The sequence below is a fragment of the Cupressus sempervirens genome, chromosome 1, assembly GCF_028749045.1.
Source record: "Cupressus sempervirens isolate cs-2001-9-10 chromosome 1, ASM2874904v1, whole genome shotgun sequence".
In the NCBI taxonomy this organism is placed as follows: Eukaryota; Viridiplantae; Streptophyta; class Pinopsida; order Cupressales; family Cupressaceae; genus Cupressus; species Cupressus sempervirens.
In genome coordinates this window covers 859,623,291-859,647,773 of record NC_143118.1, presented here as the reverse complement: position 1 = coordinate 859,647,773, position 24,483 = coordinate 859,623,291, and the positions used below count along the sequence as shown (strand labels likewise).

At 29.7% G+C, this 24,483-nt stretch overlaps 1 pseudogene; it reads right to left on the bottom strand.

Moving 5' to 3' along the window:
* Window positions 1-1,092: 1,092 nt before the first annotated feature.
* LOC149580558 (reticulon-like protein B8) lies at window positions 1,093-3,793 on the bottom strand (annotated as a pseudogene).
* Between the last annotated feature and the right edge of the window lie 20,690 nt (window positions 3,794-24,483).

The following is a 24,483-nucleotide window of genomic DNA, read 5'->3' as shown; positions in this document are numbered from 1 at the left end:
GTGTTTGAATAATTTTGTTTAGTATAAAAATATTTATGCATCCATTACCCTATGTTAAGGGGAAGACTTTCAGTGAATCCGTAGAGAGCAGATAACTAGGCATTTCCTTGTCATCATTAAAGAAGCGCTAATTTCCTTTTAGTATGAAGTGTCCATTGCTTGCGACCAAAAACTAGTTTAATTCTTATATATCTATATGCCCCATTTTTGTGTGGTAGGAAAAATATTTTCTTTTTTTATGGCTAGCTAATTCCTTTTTTGATATTTGACTCTGCTTTGTGTACGAGCAAGTGCATGAGAGCTTGCAAAACAAATCAATTGGATAAGTTCAAGAAATTTTTATTGTTGTTTTGTATTGATACCATAGTGTTGAGAAAGTGGTTTTTCTTGAGCCAATAGATTGGAAACTTAGTCCATCCTAAGTTTTGTCATATCCATTATAAGCCAAAATATCTTGATCAAATCTTCCCTTTGTTGTTGTTAAGGTAGAAACTCAATCTATAGCTCACTAACTCTTTTCTTGTACATACAATTAAAATCCTTGATAATTCTATAGGTTTTATCAATATCACTAAGATCATTCTTAATCTACTCACATTGTATTTGAAAATTGGCTACTACATGGCATGCCACTATAGACAATATTTTTAGAAGATATTAATTTCCTTTAGACATGTTTCAATCTAATTGATGGTAAGGGAGCATACCTATAATACAATGTTATACTTCTTATCTATTTCCTTCTCAACACACATAATAAATGTCATACCAAGTAAAAATCATTTCTCAATATATAAAACCAAATCAATAGACTATGCTCCACAAATATGAGATACCACCACAACATTTTCAATCATATGATCAACAACCAATAACAAGGAATTAGGGGGGCATTTTATATTTCTTCTTATTTTAATCATGAAAATTTTGTAATTATTATGACACTCCACAAGGTTCCATTTTTTAGTGATATCCCAATCTAAGGACTTGAGAGGATATCCATGACTAAAAGGATGCAAAATCATCATATTTTCCTTGATTTTCTAGATAAGGGCTTGAAAAACACCATTGGCATCTTTCTATATTTCAAAATCATATTTTCTCTCTCTTTCCAGATAGACCAACTACCAATCCAACACAAAAAAAAAAATGAAATAAACTATTCATAATGATGTAAAAAGAAACTCAAGGAATACTCTTAATAACTTACCTATGAGAAATATTGTTAAAATTTTGCAATGATTGCTAATTATAGCAACAATAAACAAACCTCCTATAATGTGCAGAGTTCAAAAATTATATTTTGGATTCCACATGACTCAAATTTTAATGGATGAATATGATATAAGATTGTAGGAAAGAACAATATATAAGAGAAGAAAATTACTACAAGGAATGTCTTGACATATTTCCCTACTACAACATCTTGTAGAAAGATTAAGAACAAGTTAATTTTATTTCTAATAGTAATGACAACATCGATAAAGATATTCTCTAGAATAGAAATTGAGGGAACACGTGGAGCAAACCTGAATAGAAATAAATATGAAGCTTAAATATTTTTTAAACACAAAACCCATTAAAGATAGAGTACACTGAGATCCACTACATAGAAAAATCAGCCTAACCTATAATACAATATGAAAACAAGTCTAACCTATTAAAGAAAAATACAACATTTGATAAGAGAAATAAGATCATTATATAAAATATAAGTCCAATGCAAATCAACATCAACAAGTGCTACTCTAGCTACTCTAAAAGAAGCCATATGAATGTGACACTAGCAAGAACACTCAAAGAAATTCACTTGTTTCTCCACAATAAGGCATTGGCAACTGTATACAAAACCAAACATTGAGGGAAAATTGCTTGGTAAAATTTTTAGTTTTATTGTTTGGGACAACAAATGCTCCTACCCTTGCCCCTATTTCAAATGAGCATTTTTTTAGAACTACTTGACAAGCCTTATTTCGCATTATTATAAAGAAAATTTTAGTGTAAAGTTCTCAGGTATCTAAATTTTTATGATCTACAAAAAATTAATGGAATTCCAAAAATCTAGATTAACTTGGGTGCTTTGTTTGTAAATTGAAAAATAAAGAAAATTTTGTTAGAAACAATAGTCCACCAAGATAACTAAGAGGGGAGCAAGGTGAATAAGTTATCCAATAATTAAAATATTCATTATCCTTAAACAATCTTATCCATTCAACCAAAGTAAACAACAACCATAACAAGATGCACATAGACAATTACACTAGATATGTTAACTAGGGAAACCCTTGATCAAAGTGAAAACCCGAGTGTGAATGATGCCCACAAGATGATTTACTAATATAAATATTCCTTGTTAAAGGATGGACCCTATTAGGATTTGTAGTACAATGTATGTAAGAAGAGCCCACTGCGCAAACATGCAATTTCAATGACAAGAAGAGCTCATTTCCCAAACATGTAATTTACTGTTAAGTTCCTCTTTCCTCTATTTTTTCAATTAAACCAAACACTGTCAGACCTTCTAGACCAGGTCACAAACTTCAAATCCAAATATCCAACTTTGGATCACTCAGTAAAATCTTGAAAATAAATTTTCCTTCACTTCCGCTCTACTCTTCTCAACTTCACATTCTATTCTTTGTGCTACTTATAATCATCTCATATATCACATATAAGATAAAGGAATATGTCCTTCCTTTATACCTAATCAATAAAATAATTCCATGAGTTGACTGTTACACCTTGTCAATTAATTATTACAGAACCACATTAAGAAAATGTTACACTTAGTGATAAAATTACTCTTCCACCTTGCAACTTGAATAACTTTCTGTACATGAAATATTATGACAAGCATGCTTAGCTATGTCATCATCAACATGTCTTCTACACATCCTCAACCTCGATTCTTAGAATAATAATTTTGCTAAGAGATATAACAAGCTTACTAGAACATGTCTCTATAAACTCTATCTCATAATAGATATCACCAAAACTTACATAACTTCTTCCAAACTTAACATTTCTTCACTCAACATTAACTGCATATACTATATACTCAAAAGTATCTCACATAACCTTAGATAGTGAGAATATTCAACTAGCCATCTCTACCAACTTGATCTTTTCATTTTTCTTCTGTTAAATACTACAAAAAATTGCTAGGTTAACATCAATGAAAGCACAATCATGAATGTAACATATCATTGATAATGATCAAGCCTTGTATCTACAATACTCCCCCATAGGAGTATCATCAACATTCATGCTTCCAACAACTTACCCCTATAAAAACACGCCATTGCTCAAAATTTTAACAATAGGGCTTTAGAAAAATACTTCTTCTTACATTTTCCTCCACCAAGTAGATGATGAATGGGTTTTTGGCATCCAAAGAGCTGATTAAATGACTTGAAAACTAATGATTTTTCACTCCTTTCAAATAATGTCTCTAAGCTTTCCTTGGGAACACTCCTCCCAAAAAAATGACTTACCAAATAAATGAGCTTTGTTTGTAAAGTTCATATAACAAAATTCTAAAAATAGTTGGAACATTCATGGCCATGAACTAACATGCTTTCACATTGAATAAAACTTCATTAATGTCCTCCAGCTTTGAGATCTTTATTGGGCTGTACCAAAATGGGACTTTCAAAGATTTAGAAAACTTTGTAAGTCTTCTTCCACTATCTTCTAGGTTATCAGAATTCAAACCAATAGCTATGATCTTGAGATGCTTGAATATAGAAGAAGATGATCTCACACAGAGAGGGATTGAATTAACATCATCCATTGACACCTAGTTCAAATTCCCAGATCAATCGCATGAATTCACTTCTCATGCTTCATGATATCAATGATACCTTAGACAACTACAAATTGTATCACTTTGAAAAAGGGAAGTACAATAGTATAGACACCAATTAAAGAATAGAACTCATCTTTTGTGTTATCATTGCGTCAATTCTCAATGATGTCATTCTTGTAGTTATTGGTGCAATTAGGGAATTTTTATTTCACCTCATTATCTTTTGCATTATCCCTCCTCCCACACCTACAAGCTCATAGTGAAAATATCCTCTCCCATGCACTTTTTTTTTTGGTTTATAATCCATGTTGGTCAAAATTTCAACCAAAAAAACTCATGTTGGTTGAATTTCTTACCAACTCGAGGTCTTAACAAAATAAAAAGTTAAAATGAAATTGAAAATGGCATAAGGTCAAAAATTAACACCAAGTCTACTAGTGCTAAAATAATTATGCAAAATGAAAAATCATAGTTGGTGGAAATCCTATTACTAGAGGATTACCATTATGGTAATCCCCTCTCTATAGGATTCCCATTATGGAAATCCTATTACCGTAGGATTACCAAAATCTCTTCTCTAGAGGATTCCCACCATAATAATCCTTTCAACTTGGAATTTACCCATTTTCCTTTTAGGTTTATTTTCCTCATGTAAAATGAAAGAAAAATCAACTGGGAATATTGGAAGGTTGTGAGAGAAATGCATTTTAATGCTAAGTGACTAAAATTGGTTTGAGTTTCTATCATGCTTGGTGGAAATCCTTTGAGAATAGGATTTCAACCATGGAAATCCTCTTTCCTTAGGACCTCCCCTGCCCAATAAAATTTTCTTCCAAGACTTGTAAGACATTGATCAGTTCAAAAAGATAGAAAGGTTTAATCTTGTATAAGAGACTTTCTTTTTTATTTTGTGACATGAAAAATGAAGATGATGTTAAAGGTGAGCTTGTGACTTCAAGAGAACCAAAACAATGCTACAAGAAGATGGCTCACACTCAAGTACTCAAGTGAAAAGGAAAGATTCATGTTCATGTTATTGACCCACAAATTTATATTGAAATCAAGAGGAAATTTAGGAAAGTACAGAAGGTCCAACTAGACACGAAGATATATTCAAGGAGAATCAACAAAGATCAAGCATGGGTTCATGAATATGCAAGTGATTCAAGTAAATTCCATGAGGAAATTTTAAAGGGTGGATAAAATCTCAAATGTTGAGAGATGCATCTAGAATCTTAACAAACATCTTCTCAAGCCAAGAATTCAAACATGAGATAGATATTTTGAGGTGGTAATTGGTTGTCTCCTCCAATGAGAAATCTTCAATTTCAAGAACAATTAATCATAATATGCCAAGTACCGCATTTCCTTATTGGTTCGACAAATCACTATTATTTTCTTATTGGCCCATGAATTGGTACCTTCGTGTAATTGGTAGTAAATTTGGAAGCCCTAATTAGGGTTTATGGGAAGAAATCTTGGCCCTTGATCTTGTATTGCTCATGGCCCTTTCTTGTAATAGTACTAATATAGAAGGACAAGGACTTCTAATTTTTTATTCATTATCTTAGAGAGTTGATTTAGTAGAAAACTAGGAGATTAGAGTAGGCTAGTTGATTACAAGAGACTTGATGATTTTATTTTTTATAATGCTTGTCAAAGTAATTGATAGTTGGTTCTTCATGGTGGATTCCTTAATATTGTATTGTAGTATTTTATGAGTAAATTTATTTATTTTTGAATTATTTTAGTTGAATTGAAGATTTCATGGATGTTTATTTTATTGACTTAAACAAATCTAGGCTATTTTCCTCTTATTGATGGTAGGAGTGCCTTGTGTGGTAAGACGATGGTTAAATGTACTTAACTTCAATTGATGTCGAATCTTGATTTTGTATCCATTTTATTGGGTTGGAGGGGAGATATTGATCTTAAAACCATTCGAGTGTTCCTTAGAAGATTGCACTAGGTGGGTGAAGCCATTGGTGAAAATGGAATATTCTTAGTGTATCACCCTGCTAGGGAGCCCCAAAGAAGTTAACCAAAATTTTTACTAAGTTTTCTAAACATTTTTTTTTAAACATAATAATAAAAAACATCAAAAAGAATATAGCATAAGCAATAACATACACATAAACACATACCATAAAACATATTACATCTCCTAAGGGTCCCATGATGTTGACTCACATTTAAGTTTAATTAATATTAAATCTAACATATAACATATCCATATTAAAGAATAACTACAAGTACAAATTCTATTTAAATAATATACAAATATCATGAATGCCACTTGGCAATAATCAAAATGCACAATCATCCACTATATAGGTCATAGGGTATGAAAGGCTGAAATAATATACATCATGAAATAGATTACATCATATCGTAAGATCCATGAAATAAAATACAATACAATATAGTACAACCATCTATCATAGAAAATAAGAAACAAAATGAAAGAGAGTACAGAATAGGGAACTCTAGTCATGACATTGAACTATCATTTCTCAATGGTATAAGTAAATTCACTACTAGCTAACATCGTGGAACCTAAATGACTCACTCCCACCATGCTAAGGAGATAAAATCAAGTCTCAAAAGGATAAAAAACTCAAAAGTCAAAAACCAACATCTAGGTTCAAGAAATCTCCTGAAAGCAAACTATCTCAAAGGGTACCAAGATACAAGTATTAACTAAACCCAAAGGCAACATAGACACGTAGGAAACTTACTATACAAGTGGGAAAGTGCCAATGCATGAACCAACTCTAAGGTTACCATGGTAGTCTTTTAATACTCTAGACCCCCTAGTGCCTCTATGTAGCATCAATATCCTTTCCTATAGACAAGGCATACTAGCAAGTCAACTCTATGGTTAGCACAATAGTCTTTTAATACTCTGGATTCCCTAGTGAATTTCTGTGGTACTGATATCTTATTAATTTATATCAAACCATTTAATGAAATGTTATCACCTATAAAAATAACCTACAATGGGTTACCCATCAGCCTCTTTAGGGCCTCAACCTCCATTGGAAGGCACTTCCCAAAATGACATACAGATAACCTACCCTAAGCTCAATATAATCAAAAGATCTCAAATGACTATATACCACACATCAATTCTTAAACAGACAATTGGAAAGCACTGAAATATTATAGATCATAATCATGTAGATTTCACCAATACAATCATCCTAACAAGATTGATCCAAAATCTAGTACACATAAACCAAATCCATGGCATTACATGACATCACCAAAAACAAATCATATAATCATCTCAATCCTATACAAGAAACTAGGAAGCAATCGAAGGATAACTGATCGAAGACTCAAAAGGTTATACTAGAAAAGTCACACCATTCACTTTAGTTGTAGACAAGAGATACTAGAAAGCAATAACAACCATCTAAAAAAATTCTTCATAGAACACACATGACACATCACCATGGTCAGGCATAAAAGATTGTATACAAAGAATCATCATGATGTCAAACTCCCAAGCCTCTTGTAAACATCCTAATTGGCCAAAGCTAAGTTAACATTGAAACCTAACATCAGTAAAGCACACATCACATACAATACATACAATGTACCCTTTTCATAATTCATTAGGTTTTCAAGAACACACAAGTTTAATTTTCACTATAGGTTTCCAAGTTCTCATTTTCATTTCCAAATATTATAGTTGATACGGTTTTCAATTTACAATACAAGGTTTCCATTTTCATTTCATTTTAAGTCATAGATTTGCTAACATTCTCGAGTCCACGCAAGTCTCAACACTCAAAAAATCATAAAGGAAATTGTTTAAACATCATTTTCATAGTTCAATTAATTTCCATAATACAAAGATCCAATAAGCATACACATAACAATTTTCATCTAAAGTTCAAACATGACAGATTGATAAAGTTTTTGTTTACAAGCAAGGTTCTAATTTTCATTACCAAAGTATCAAAGCTACTATGGTTCTCAAATTATCAAAAGATGTAATAGTTTTCCCTTAATTAAAAAAAAATCATTTTCATAATTACATTATGAAGTAATATATGAGTTTACTTCAAAATAATCATTTTTTGCAATTTACAATCTGCAATAAACTTGCACACATACATTAAATAATAAATTAATTAAAACTTTTAATTAAATATTATTAAAAATTAATTCAATAATCATAATATTATTAATAGATAATAATTATTTTATTTATCAATAAAATAACTTATATTAATTTATTAATAAAATAGTTATTAATCTAATAATAATAATCAATACTAATATTAATTACTAAATAACATTTTCTATTTAATATTAAATATATTTAAACCATTTAATAACTACTAACATTTAATAATTTTAATTAACATAAATCATAAAAATTATTAATAAAATTTAATAAACTAAAAACATCACTTTAACAACCTATGTTTAAAGTCCATCAGCTAACAAAGAAGGCCCGCAGACCACTGCCGTATATAGCCCTTTTGCCACCACAACAAGGTTGTGTCAGTAATACATGCTTCGTTGGCAGCAAGCATGTCGTTGATGGCCACATTGCCATCAACAATGGAGGAAATGGGAGAAAAGGTGGGTGGGGGTGGTGGCCCCACCCACCACAATTACTATATTTAAAAATAATAATAATAATAATCCAAAGAAAAGCACCCCCCCCCCCCCCGCCCCCCCCCACAACCCCACAATTTATTTAATTTTATATTTAATAATGTAATTACATAGTAATTACAAATTACTGGGTAATATTATATATATATATATTGATAATTTTCCAATATAAACCTGATATAGAAACCTAAACCAACCAGTCCAAATCAATAAAACAAACTCAATTTTCATTACAAAACCTACATCTTGTTTTCAAAACTAAAATTCATTCACATATAATTTAAAGAAATGAAGAGTAGTAATTTCAATATGAGGGTTTCAAATTCTCAAAGCATAAATAGATATTTCTAAATCAAAGAACAATAAACTCGCATATAAGGGCTTCAACCCAAATATCATTCTGAAACTCGAATACATAATAGACACAAAGAAGATAGAAGTTTGAAGAATGAAAACTACTATACAAATAAACCACGAGATCCTACTTGGATTTGATGCTAAAACAAAAATTGCATAGAGTACGCAAATAATCCCCTCTTTTCTAAAAACCTTCCTCCCTGAAATTGCTCCACCAAAACCCAGTTCCTACAAAATGAACTCTCGATCTCAGATACAGAGTTCTTCCCTAATTTGGAGATTCAATTATGCAATCACATGAGGGAGCTCGCTGATCAATATCTGCTATTATGTTTTAATATCTTTTAATTTCATGCACACTTTTTGGCAATTTAAATTAATTTTCTTTCTTCCTTTAATTAATTTGTGAGACGTTTTTAATATAATATTTATTAATTTAACTAATAATATTATTTAGTATTAAAATAAAACTCCTAAATAAATTATTATTAAATTAAATAGATATAAAATGACAAAATTAGAACTTTGATTAAATCTTTTAAATTTAATTCTTTTATTTAATTAATTTGTCACTTAATTAAATATAATTAAATGTAAACTTTCTTTATAAAATTTCCATTAAATTAAAATATAAAAATATCTTTTAATTTGATTTAATTACAACTAAAATCACAACAGACCCACAAAACCAAATACGATAACTCAACTGAAAGATAAAGAGCATAACCAAACTCTAGAGTCAAAGTCACAAATTCACGTCACTTGACAAAGTTAGAGGGGTAAACAACTCTGATACTTGTCCTACTTTCTAGGAAAATTGGCTTAGGTTAGAATTTGGACTCAAGAGTCATCTCCCTACTTATACCATTGAAATAGTGAAATATTGCAATAGGGTACAGGCATCCTAGAGATTAGGGAAGTCGATACCCAGTACCTACAATCTGCATAAAATCCATGCATGTCCATACTCATATATTCTAATCTAAATAGATAATGGTGGGGAGAGGTAAATCGTGTAGATCCCAACTAGCGGGTGACTACGACTCCCTCCCTCAACCACATTAGGAAGGTCAAACATAAAGAAAATGTACATGTACATCATACACATGCAAGTATGGGGTAAGTAACCATAGAGCTACATATAAATCACTCCTCTATCTAACATTATAAAATAATTGAAATCATTTTATGAACATACATATATCATCATCGAAATAATAATGAACATCTGAAATAACCACATAACTCAAGTAGCTCATCACATAAATAATATTGAGTATGAAATACATTTAATTTAATCCGGTAACCAAGTACTAGTAATCATAAACATAATTAAAAAAATGGCCTAAAAGAATCCGATAATACAATAAAAAAGTCAAGTAGGGGTAGACATTACACTTAGACTCAATTTGACAAACAGTTCTACCCTAAATTATATGAAACTACATATATTATTTTCAAAATAGAACACTTGTGAATTCATGAAAAAAATTCCAAATGGCAAGTGTCTAAAATATAGATATGTAGAAATGAGGAGTTTTTTGTGAGCTTGTTTCTTTATATGTTAGGAATATAGATTTCATATGGGTTTTGTTTGAAGATATGTACAATGTTAGTATTTCCCCTATGAAGCAACAAGGAGCATTTAACTTTGTCGTCTAATTTTGGTTGGTAAGTAATGTTATTTCTTTACTGTAGATAGAAGTTGGAACAATGTGAAGAGTTTTGATGATATTGAGATCATTGTAGTGATTAATCATTTTATAGAAATAATTGTAAGATAGGATTAAAGTAGTTTCTTGGACACAAAATTAGATGAATTGTTTGATATTAGAATCCTTCTTGAATAAGATTTTATTTGTTATAGAATTATAATATGGAAAAGGTACATAGGAGTCATAACTTCTCTTCTTTACTCTTGTACTAGATTGAAGACTTTCATCATCTCTACCACAACCTCCATTAACAAACCTAACATTCATTTTGTTGTTGTTGTCTAATATCATGTCTTTATCACACTTAGCTAGAATTATAGCTTTCTTGAAATATCTGAGATGTGAGAAGGAAATTATAATAATTAGGTAGGTAAAATACATTATTCACACCAAGATATTTAATTTTGTAATTCATTTTTTTTACTTAGGTAGGATAGGGTAATGAGTTGTACATTCACATGATTCCACTTTTCTAGTATCCGTATTCAATTTGAAACTCAGATAAGAAACTCCTTGATTTGTATTTTTATGTATTACCTCATTCTCCATGAATTTTATAATTTATAACCCTTGGATATTTATATTGTAACCCTTTTTTCTTGGACATGAAAGATTTAAAATAAGACAAAGATAAATTAAAATAATCTACCTTGTACATTTTTCAAAATCTCTAGTAGATTTTCATTTATCAATTAATAATTTCATGTCTTAACCCTTTTTTAATTTTATTGCATTATTATTATATTTTTAGGTTTCTAATAAAAAAACACCTCCTATAAAAATCTAGCATAAGAACTTTGTAGAGCTAAAACTACTTGTGTCCTAATGCTATCATCTATTCTACATTTAATGTTAATTTCTATCTCTTAGGAGTGCTATTTATTTTAGACATTTTTATATTACCTTTTATGTAGGATTTATCCTCATCAATTATATCTAATTGGACAATAACTAAAAATAAATCAATTAATGGGTTTGTCCCTTTAAATCTTTATGTTCTTAGATCAACGAGGGACACAAATGAAGATGATTTATACTTCTAAATCTACAAGAATAAAATTGGATGATATATTTACCTTCAAAGAAGCAAACAAGGAATGTGTTATGCTAGATATTTTAATTCTAAAATAAATTCAGGATTTCAAAATGTGGAGATTTTGTTGATAGAATGTTAAGGGATAGTGAAAGGAAAAATATTAAGATTGTAGGGATTGTGACTTATAATTCCTAGTACTAGAATAATTTGATATTATTTGTTTCATATGTTTAATCCATAGAAATATTACTTTTGGAAAATTGAATAGTTGATATCAAAAGCTGGTCAATAACTGAGAATCAAGAATATTGAATCTTTAATTTGAGAAGGTAGAAAGAGAAGAAATACTCTAGATCTCTATAAAAAGAAAATAAGTGAGATACATATATGGAAAAGATGAATTTAATATTTTTGAATGAGGAAAAAAATCAAGATCTAACTCAATGTGAATCATAAATTAAAAATATTCTTCTTTCAAATAACTATAAAATTCAATTAAATCATATAATATTAAGAAATCATTTTCTAAATATTATCATAAAATTATTATTTCAAAAATTATTAAGTCACTCAATTTTTTTTAATTAATATATATTATTGATGATAAATATTAATTTTAAACATATATATATATATATATATATATATATATATATAATGCCTACTGATTCAATTACCCTAATTATTCTCTTTTCCACCATGTAAATTATAACCACATTTTTAATCACACACACACAGAAGTCCTTAGAACCATAAAATGAGTAGCATGTTGAGCTTAATTATTTTGAAACACATAATCCAAAAAGCCAGAATTGACAATCCCCCATCGAAACCACCTTTGCACTTATTAACCACTGGCAGTTTGATAGGCTCATCCCACATGTTTTGAGAATGCTTTCTAATAGTGTTATCATTTATCATATCTTTAGATGGAATTAGGTTTAAAAGTATTTCCTCATCCAAATCCATCAAATTTGCTATGCCTTCTTATTTGATTCTATCATTAGAAGTGCCAATTTCTTCCTCTTCATTACTTTCATTGTCTTCATGAATCTCATCCTCTTCATGGATTTTAGTATGTTGATTTTGGTTACGTTTTGTATGACCTTTCATTTTGTCATCTCTTATTCTATCATATTTCCTTGATCTTTTCCTTTTACTACCCATTGAATACTTTAATCTATAGAAAAAATAAATTTAAATTTAAATTTCACGAAATACTAGCTAATGCTTCAATATAGAATACATAAAAATAAGTAGACAGGAAAAAACACCTTAAAAATATTTGATCCATTGTAGTTCTGATTAAATCCATGAAATAGTTACTGAAGATGGCTTCAAAATTCGTTGTCTTTCAAAAAATGCTCTTTTATTTTTTGTTTCTTTCTATATTTATTAAAAAAAGAAAAACCAAATTTATTTGATATGAAATAGCCAAATTAACCACTGGTAGTTTGATAGGCTGATGGGGGTTATGGCCGAAAGCATCTCAGTTGTAACTATCTATGTGGTATTCTAAGTGGCAGCCACACAAGCAAAAATAATAACTTCTATAAACATCTCACTTTGAAGGAAACTTTGACCTACTAAAATGAAGTTTTTTTAAAAACTAAAAAAATAATTTTGTAGGTCTTGGAGTCAAGATTATGATCAAATTAACTTTTTATTATTTTGATTATGGATAATATGTTATAATTTGAAAATATTACAAGTAGTTATTTTAAGATTCAGCAAGATGTCTATTCAAAAATAAGAAAAAAATAGTAAGTCATGTTCAAAAATTATTATTTTTTAATGCTGCACTAGAGGAGAGAGTCTTCTTCAAGAATATGTAGTTTGTTTTTAAAAATATGTAGATTTGATGGAAAAAGTTTGACTGGCGAAAAAATTGTCAATTTTTTATAAATTTGACTTTGACCAATTATAACTTGAAAAATATTAGCCAAATTTCAATTTTTGTTTTTTGATGCACTAGGTATACATGTCAACTTTAACATATTCCATAATCAAACCAAAATATGATCATTTGCATATATTTGTTTGACAGGAAAAAAAAACTCTATATTTTTAGCATTTTTTTAAAATTAAAAAATAGACTTTAAAAATTCAAAAATAAGTAAAATTTTCGCTCAAATTTTTAAAAAAAAATTATAGACATAAACTTCATCCAATTTTAAACATTTCATTAGTTTACATCATCTTCAAATTCTAAACACAAATGCCAATTTTATGTCATTAAAGTTGAAGAGTTTAAATTCTAATATCACTTTCCTTTATAAAAGGTGACACAAGTTTGTGCTTTTACCCTAATCATAAACATAATCAGAAAACTGACCTAAAAGAATCTGACAATACAACAGAAAAGTCTAAGTAGGGGTAGGCATTACACTTAGACTCAATTTGATGGATAGTTCTACCCTAAATTATATGAAACTAGATATATTATTTTAAAACTAGAAGGCTTGTGAACTTGTGAAAAAACTTTGAAATGGTAATTGTCTAAAATATAGATATGTGGAAATGAGGAGTTTGTTTTGGGTTTTGTTTCAAGATATGTAAAATGTTAGTATTTCCCCTATGAAGCAACAAGGAACAGTTAACATTGTCATCTAAATTTTGGTTGGTAGGTAATGTCATTTATTTATTGTAGATAGAAGTTGGAACAATGTGAAGAGTTTTGATGATATTGAGATCATTGTAGTGATTAATCATTTTATAGAAATAATTGTAAGATAAGATTAAAGTAGTTTCTTGGAGACAAAATGAAATGAATTGTTTGACACTAGAATCCTTCTTGAATAAGATTTTTTTTGTTATAGAATTATAATATCTAAAAGGTACATGGGAGTCCTAACTTCTCTTCTTTACTCTTGTACTAGATTGAAGACTTTCATCATCTCTACCACAACCTCCATTAACAGACCTAACATTCATTTTGTTGTTGTTGTCTAATATCATGTCGTTATCACACTTAGCTAGAATTATAGCTTTCTTGAAATATTTAAGAGGTGAGTAGGACATAATAATAATTAGGTAGGTAAAATACATTATTCATACCAAGATATTTAATTTTGTAATTCATTTTAATTACTTAGGTTAAATAGGGTAATGAGTTGTACATTCACATGATTCCACTTTTCTAGTATCCTTATTGAATTTGAAACTTAGCTAAGAAACTCCTTAATTTGTATTTTTATGTATTATCTCATTCTCCATTAATTTTATAATTTATAACCCTTCACTATTTATTGTAACCCTTTTTTGCTTAGACATGGAAAATTCAAAATGAGACAAAGATAAAGAAAAAATATCTACATTGTGGATTTTCCAAAATCTCTATTTGATTTTCATTTATCGATTAATAATTTCAAGTCTTAAAACTTTTTTAAATTTCTTGTGTTGTTAATCTATTTTTAGGTTTCTAATAAAAAAACACCTCCTATAAAAATCTAGCAGAAGAAATTTGTAGAGTTAAAATTACTTGTGTCCTAATGCTATCATTTATTCTACATTTAATGTTAATTTCTATCTCTTAAGAGTGATGCTTATTTTAGACTTTTATATTATGTTTTATGTAGAATTCATCCTCATCAATTATATCTACTTGCATAATAACTAAAAATAAATTAATTAATGGGTCTGCCCCTTTAAATCTTTATGTTCTTAGATCAACACGGGACACAAATGAAGATGATTTATACTTTTAAATCTACGAGAATAAAATTGGACGATATATTTACCTTCAAAGATGCAAACAAGGAATGTGTTCTACTAAATATTTTAATTCTAGAATAACTTTAGGATTTCTAAATGTGGAGACTTTGTTGATAGAATGTTAAGGGATAGTGAAAGGGACAATATTAAGATTGTAGGGATTGTGACTTATAATTCCTTGTACATATTATTTGTTTCATATGTTTAATCCATAGAAATATTTCTTTTGGAAAATTGAATAGTTGATATCAAAAGATGGTCAATAATTGAGAATCAAGAATACTGAATCTTTAATTTGAGAAGGTAGAAAGTGAAGAAATACTCAATCTCTATAAAAAGAAAATAAGTGAGATACATATATGGAAAAGATGAATTTAATATTTTTGAATGAGGGAAAAAATCAAGATCTAACTCAATGTGAGTCATAAATTAAAAAAATTCTTCTTTCAAATAATTATAAAATAAAATTAAAATATATAATATCAAGAAATCATTTTCTAAATATTATCATAAAATTATTATTTTAAAAATTATTTAAGTCACTCAATTTTTTTTATATTAATATATATTCTTGATGATAAATATTAATTTTAAAAATAAAAATTTTAAACTAACATTCATATATATATATAGATATATATATTTGATGCCTACTGATTCAGTTACCCTAATTATTCTCTTTTCCACCATGTGAATTATAACCACATTTTTAATCACATATATATATATATCTGTAGAAGTCCTCAGAACCATAAAACGAGTAGCTCGTTTAGCTCAATTATTTTGAAAGACATAATCCAAAAAGCGAATTGACAATGCCCCACGCGAACCGCCTTTGCACTTATTTTCTATGTAAAATAAATTTTGTGTAAGCATCTTACCAGTCGATAACATAAACAATTCGATGATGAAAAGTGTGTGCATGCCTTATAAAATTCTAAGCAATGTTAATAGCATTTTTAAACTCTAGTTTATTGCAAATAAATCTTATATAAAAAGCACACAATTATATAAAAATACAAATTGCCCGCGACAACCAATCTCCAATCAAAATAATAATATAGATTTGCCGTCAACTACTGTTCAACATGTTGACTGTTAAGTTAAATCCATCAACAGCTTCGGTAGTCTGTCTTTTATATATATCGAAGAAGGATCCAACTGATCCAAAGCAATCACAGAGCATATGAAGATGAACGGCGTACTCCACGCAGTCATGGTGCCTTTACCTGCACAGGGGAGCATCAACCCTCTTATGAATCTCGCCCATCTTCTCTCTTCAAGAGGAGTTTTCATCACTTTTGTCAACATCGAGTGGAGCCACAACCAGATGATGTCAAGAGCAGCTGTAGCTGAATCCTCCACGTTTAAGTTTCTCGCCGTTCCAGACGGATTGCCACCTGGTCGCCTGAAGGCAAAGAGAAAGACAAATACACAAAAATAACACTGATTTTATTGCCTTACTGCCTTACACAAATGCATTAGATAAGGCCTCTATTTATAGAGGGTATGAGAACTTTCTACACACAACACATTTTACACATTTTACACTATATTAAATATTACATTAAAAACGTGGGTGGCTAGAACGGCAGAGTGTCTGCTATGTAAATTCATTATGGGCAGTGGATAGACGGCTGAGTTGTGGGCTGGAGTGTTGACTGTGGACGGCTGAGTTGGGTTGGTTGTCTGCTTTTAATGACTGAAATTACTAACTACCGCCAACACTCCCCCTTAATTTTTTGTCATTAACAAATTTTGCAGCAGTAATACCCAATTTCTCTCGCAGATATTCAAAGTTATTCTTTGATAATGGCTTAGTGAATATATCTGCCAATTGATCTTCAGATTTGCAGAACTCAAGATAGATTTCTCCATTGTTGACCAATTCTCTGATGAAGTGGTACCTTGTATCAATATGTTTGCTCCTCTTATGAAATACATGATTTTTAGATAATGCTATTGCTGATTTGTTATCACAAAGAATTGGCGTTGGTTCCTCCTGATGATGGTGAAGATCGAGCAAAATTTGACGCATCCATACTGCTTGACATGCTGTGAAAGTGGCAGCTGCATATTCTGCTTCAGCTGATGAGATTGTCACTATAGGTTGCTTCTTTGATGCCCATGATACAACTCCTGATCCAAGGTGAAAGATATATCCAGAAGTGCTCTTCCTTTCATCAATGCTACCTGCAAAATCACTGTCAGTATAACCAATCAAACCAAAATTGTTAGCTTTGGAATATAGAATTCCATATCCCATTGTTCCTGTAATATATCTCAATATCCTTTTTCCAACTTGCCAATGAGAATTTTTTGGTGATTCCATGAACCTTGATATTAAACTGACACTATACATGATGTCTGGCCTTGTAGCTGTCATATACATTGAACTTCCAACAAGTCTTTTAAACATAGTTGGATCAACATTTGAGCCCTTTTCTTCCTTGCTAAGTTTTGTTCCTGTTGCAACTGGAGTTGACACTGGATTGGAATTCATCATTTTAAATATCTTTAAAACATCCTTTATATACTTGGATTGACAAATGAAGATACCTTTGTCACATTGAATAATTTCAATACCTAAGAAATATCTCATCAACCCCAAATCTGTCATTTCAAATTCTTTCATCATTTCTGACTTGAACATGTCTACTGATAGATTTCCAGTGAATATTAAGTTATCAACATACAAGCATACAATCAAAATCTGACCTTCCTTATTAGTCTTAACATATAATGTGGGCTCATTGTTACTTCTATTGAATTGATTACTTATCATGTATGAATCAATCCTCTTATACCAAGCCCTAGGAGCTTGTTTCAAACCATAAAGTGCCTTGTTTAGTTTATATACCTTTTTTTCATGCTCACTAACCTCATAACCAAGTGGTGGTTTAATATATACCTCTTCATCAAGAAAACCATTCAAAAAAGCTGATTTTACATCCATTTGATACACTTTCCAATCATTTTGTGCTGCTATTGCTAAAATAGTTCGAACTGTGTCAAGTCTAGCAACTAGAGCAAATGTTTCATTATAATCAACTTCATATTGTTGTGAAAAACCTTTAGCAACTAGTCTTTCCTTGTGCTTAACAATTTTACCTTTTTCATCAAATTTAGTTTTGTAAACCCTTTTGACTCCTATACATTCTTTTCCTTTAGGTAAATCCATTAATTCCCATGTGTTATTTCTTTCAATAGAGTCAATTTCTTCATCCATTGCCTTGATCCATTTATCTTCTTTAATTGCTTCATCAAAATACAATGGATCACAAGAAAATAAAGCAAAATTTGAGTAAATATCTACATTCTCTTCTTCTTGATCATATATTTCTTTTAAGCTTCTTGTCTTCTTACCTTTGTAACCTGTTGTTGAGAATGTTGAATCAGATTTATCACTTACATTTGAACTTGGAGGTGAGGCACCTTGCACAAAGTTCCTTGGTGGAGTATTGGGTGTTGATTGAGTCCCATGTTCCTTTAATTCATCATCACCTTGTAATATTGGTGCTCCTCTTGTGACTTGTTTGTTATCATTTTCATGCCATGAATCTTCTTCTTCAAATTTAACATTCCTACTAATGATCAATTTCTTTGAAACAGGATTATACAATCTATAAGCCTTTGATTCTTCACTATAGCCAATAAAGATGCATTTTTCACTTTTATCATCCAATTTCTTTCTCAATTCAGATGGAACTAATGAATAAGCAACAAAGCCAAAAACTCTAAAATGGGATACTGTATGTTTCTTACCATTCCATGCTTCTTGTGGAATTGTGTTCTTAACACTCTTTGTAGGACTCCTGTTCAAAATGTATACAGCACATGCTACTGCTTCTGCCCAAAACTCATTGGATAGATTTTTGGCCTTCAACATACTCCTTGCCATTTCCATTATGGTTCTATTCTTCCTTTCTTCTACACCATTTTTTTCTGGTGTGTACCTTGTGGTAAACTGCTTCTTAATTCCATGAAATCTGCAAAATTCTAGAAAATCATTAGAACTGAATTCACCACCTCTATCAGATCGCAATACCTTGATGTAGTGACCACTTTGTTTTTCAACCAAATTTTTGAAATCTTTGAACTTTTCAAAAGCTTCACTTTTTTGTTTGAGAAAGTATATCCAAATCTTCCTACTAAAATCATCAATAAATGTTAGGAAGTATATACTTCCTCCTAAAAATGGAGTTTGCATAGGTCCACATATATCAGTGTGAAATAATTCCAATGGTGCCCTTGCTCTATATGAACCTCCTACTGGGAAGCTTTCTCTATGTTGTTTTGCCAAAATACAACTTTCACATGAACTTGGTGGTTTCAATATTTGAGGCAATCCTTTCACCATATTCTTCTTTTGTAATAAGCTTAAAGCATCAAAATGAAGATGACCATACCTCAAATGCCATAGCCACGACTGATCTGAGTATACTATCTTGAAACTAACTTCTTTTCCTCCTTGAATGCAATGAATCTGAAGGGGGAACATTCGATTTTGTGTCATGTTGACCCTTGCAATTAACCTGCCACTAGGATTTCTATCCAAGATTGTGCAAACATCATTATCAAAAGAAACTTTGTAACCCTTTTGTACTAGTTGACCAACACTCATGAGATTGTGTTTTAATCCAGGCACAAAATACACATCAGGAATATATCTTTTTCCTCCATTTTTTGTCAAGACATTTATAACACCTTTTCCCATTACAGAGACTTTACTATCATTTCCTAGCTTTACTTCAGATTTTACAGAATCATCCAAGCTAGCAAACAAATCTTTATTTCCAGTCATATGGTTACTACATCCACTATCTAGGAACCATATATCACTAGAGCTTTCTTGAACAACATTACAAGTTATAAATAAACTTCCTGAATTGTTATCAGATACATCTGACTAATTAGCACCGTTCTTTTCAATATCCTCTTGTTTCTTTCTACATTCACTTGCAATATGACCAAATCTCTTACAATAATGACACTAAATTTGAGATTTATCAAACCTTAATGATGGGTTTTGGAATGAACTTCTGCCATGTCCTCTATTAGAACTCTGAATGGATTGATTTGTTCTCTCTTCTTGATTTGGACTTCCACGTCCATCTATGCTTCTACCTCTTCCTCTTCCTCTGTAGTTTGATCTTCCTCTTCCTCTACCAAAAGATACCTGCGATCTAAATGCATTCTCCAAAGAAGAATTTTTATTTCTGTTCATTCTTGATTCATGAGATAAAAGTGAGCCCATCAATTCATCAATAGATAGTATTGTCAAATCTTTAGATTCTTCAATGGCAACAACAATGGCATCAAATTTTCTAGGCAAATAACGAAGTATCTTTTCAACAACTTTTTGATCTGTCAAATCATCACCATATGATCTAATTTGATTAACCACATTCATTACTTGATTTAGAAATTGATCAACTGAGTTTGAATCTTTCATACACAAATTTTCAAAATCACGCCTTAAAGTTTGCAATTTAGCAATCTTAACTTTTGATGTCCCTTGATATGCTGTTTCTAAAATATCCCATGCAATTTTAGACTTTTTAGCAGCACAAACCTTAGGAAAAATTGATTCATCTAAAGATTGTTGAATTAGAAACAACGCTTTAGCATCTTTTTTCCTGTTATCTTGTAATTTATCCTTTTCATTTTGTGTTAATGTAGACTCATCTTGTGGTTCAATAAAACCCTTTTCAATAAGATCCAATATGCCTTGACAACAAAATAGTGTCTTCATTTTTATAGCCCAAAATTCATAATTTTTACCAGAAAATATTGGAATTCACGCATGTCCATACTCATATATTCTAAACTAAATATATAATGGTGGAGAGTGGTACATTGTGTAGATCCCAACTAGCAGGTGACTATGACTCCCTCCCTCAACCACATTAGGAAGGTCAAACATAAAGAAAATATACATGTACACCATACACATGCAAGTATGGCGTAACTAACCATAGAGCTACATATAAATCACTCCTCTATCTAATATCATAAAATAATTGAAATCATTGTATGAACATACATATATCATCATCGAAATAATAATGAACATATGAAATAACCACATAACTCAAGTAGCTCATCACATAAATAATATTGAGTATGAAATACATTTAATCTAATCCAGTAACCAAGTACTAGTAATCATAAACATAATCAGAAAAATGGCCTAAAAGAATCCGACAATACAATAAAAAAGTCAAGTAGGAGTAGACATTACACTTAGACGCAATTTGACAGACAGTTCTACCCTAAATTATATGAAACTACATATATTATTTAAAAAATAGAACACTTGTGAACTCATGAAAAAAATTCCAAATGGAAAGTGTCTAAAATATAGATATGTAGAAATGAGGAGTTTTTTGTGAGCTTGTTTCTTTATATGTTAGGAATATAGATTTCATATGGGTTTTGTTTGAAGATATGTACAATGTTAGTATTTCCCCTATGAAGCAATAAGGAGCACTTAACTTTGTCATCTAAATTTTGGTTGGTAGGTAATGTCATTTCTTTACTGTAGATAGAAGTTGGAACAATGTGAAGAGTTTTGATGATATTGAGATCATTGTAGTGATTAATAATTTTATAGAAATAATTGTAAGATAGGATTAAAGTAGTTTCTTGGACACAAAATGAGATGAATTATTTGATATTAGAATCCTTCTTGAATATGATTTTATTTGTTATAGAATTACAATATGTAAAAGGTACATAGGAGTCATAACTTCTCTTCTTTACTCTTGTACTGGATTGAAGACTTTCATCATCTCTACCACAACCTCCATTAACAAACCTAACATTCATTTTGTTGTTGTTGTCTAATATCATGTCTTTATCACACTTAGCTAGAATTATAGCTTTCTTGAAATATCTGAGATGTGAGTAGGACATAATAATAATTAGGTAGGTAAAATACATTATTCACACCAAGACATTTAATTTTGTAATTCATTTTAATTACTTAGGTAGGATAGGGTAATGAGTTGTACATTCACATGATTCCACTTTTCTAGTATCCTTATTGAATTTGAAACTCAGATAAGAAACTCCTTGATTTGCATTTCTATGTATTGCCTCATTCTCCATGAATTTTATAATTTAAAACCCTTGGATATTTATATTGTAACCCTTTTTTCTTGGACATGGAGGATTTAAAATAAGACAAAGATAAAGAAAAAAATCTACCTTGTTCATTTTTCAAAATCTCTAGTAGATTTTCATTTATCGATTAATAATTTCATGTCTTAACCCTTTTTTAATTTTCTTGCATTATTATTCTATTTTTAGGTTTCTAATAAAAAACACCTCCTATAAAAATCTAGCATAAGAACTTTGTAGAGCTAAAACTACTTGTGTCCTAATACTATCATCTATTCTACATTTAATGTTAATTTTTATCTCTTAGGAGTGCTATTTATTTTAGACATTTTTATATTACCTTTTATGTAGGATTTATCCTCATCAATTATATCTAATTGCACAATAACTAAAAATATATCAATTAATGGGTTTGTCCCTTTAAATCTTTATGTTCTTAGATCAACGAGGGACACAAATGAAGATGATTTATACTTTTAAATCTACGAGAATAAAATTGGACGATATATTTACGTTCAAAGATGCAAACAAGGAATGTGTTATGCTAGATATTTTAATTCTAGAATAACTTCAGGATTTCAAAATGTGGAGATTTTGTTGATAGAATGTTAAGGGATAGTGAAAGGAACAATATTAAGATTGTAGGGATTGTGACTTATAATTCCTAGTACTAGAATAATTTGATATTATTTGTTTCATATGTTTAATCCATAGAAATATTACTTTTGGAAAATTGAATAGTTGATATCAAAAGCTGGTCAATAATTGAGAATCAAGAATATTGAATCTTTAATTTGAGAAGGTAGAAAGTGAAGAAATATTCTAGATCTCTATAAAAAGAAAATAAGTGAGATACATATATGGAAAAGATGAATTTAATATTTTTGAATGAGGAAAAAAATCAAGATCTAACTCAATGTGAATCATAAATTAAAAAAATTCTTCTTTCAAATAATTATAAAATTCAATTAAATCATATAATATCAAGAAATCATTTTCTAAATATTATCATAAAATTATTATTTTAAAAATTATTAAGTCACTCAATTTTTTTTATTAATGTATATTATTCATGATAAATATTAATTTTAAAAATAAATAATTTAAACTAACATTCATATATATATATATATATATATATATATATATATATATATATATATATATATTTGATGCCTATTGATTCAGTTACCCTAATTATTCTCTTTTCTACCATGTAAATTATAACCACATTTTTAATCACACACACACACACACACAAAAGTCCTCAAAACCATAAAATGAGTAGCTTGTTTAGCTTAATTATTTTGAAACACATAATGCAAAAAGCCAGAATTGATAATCCCCCATCAAAACCACTTTTACACTTATTAACCACTGGCAGTTTGATAGGCTCATCCCACATGTTTTGACAATGCTTTCTAATAGTGTTATCATTTATCATATCTTTAGATGGAATTTGGTTAAAAAGTAGTTCCTCATCCAAATCCATCAAATTTTCTATGCCTTCTAATTTGATTCTATCATTAGAATTGCCAATTTCTTCCTCTTCATTACTTTCATTCTCTTCATGAATCTCATCCTCTTCAAGAATTTTAGTATGTTGGTTTTGGTTACGTTTTGTATGACCTTTCATTTTTTCATCTCTTATTCTATCATATTTCCTTGATCTTTTCCTTTTACTGCCCATTGAATACTTTAATCTATAGAAAAAATAAATTTAAATTTAAATTTCACTAAATACCAGCTAATGCTTCAATATAGAATACATAAAAATAAGTAGACAGGAAAAAACACCTTAAAAATATTTGATGCATTGCAGTTCTAATTAAATCCACTAAATAGTTATTGAAAATGGCTTCAAAATTAGTTGTCTTCCGAAAATGTTCTTTTATTTTTTGATTCTTTCTATATTTATTAAAAAAGGAAAACTAAATTTATTTTATATGAAATAGCCAAATTAACCACTGGTAGTTTGATAGGCTGATGAGGGTTACGGCCGAAACCCTTTTTGCTGAAAGGGTTACGGTCGAAAGCCTTTCAGTTGTAATTGTCTATGTGGTATCCTAAGTGGTAGCCACACAAGAAAAAAT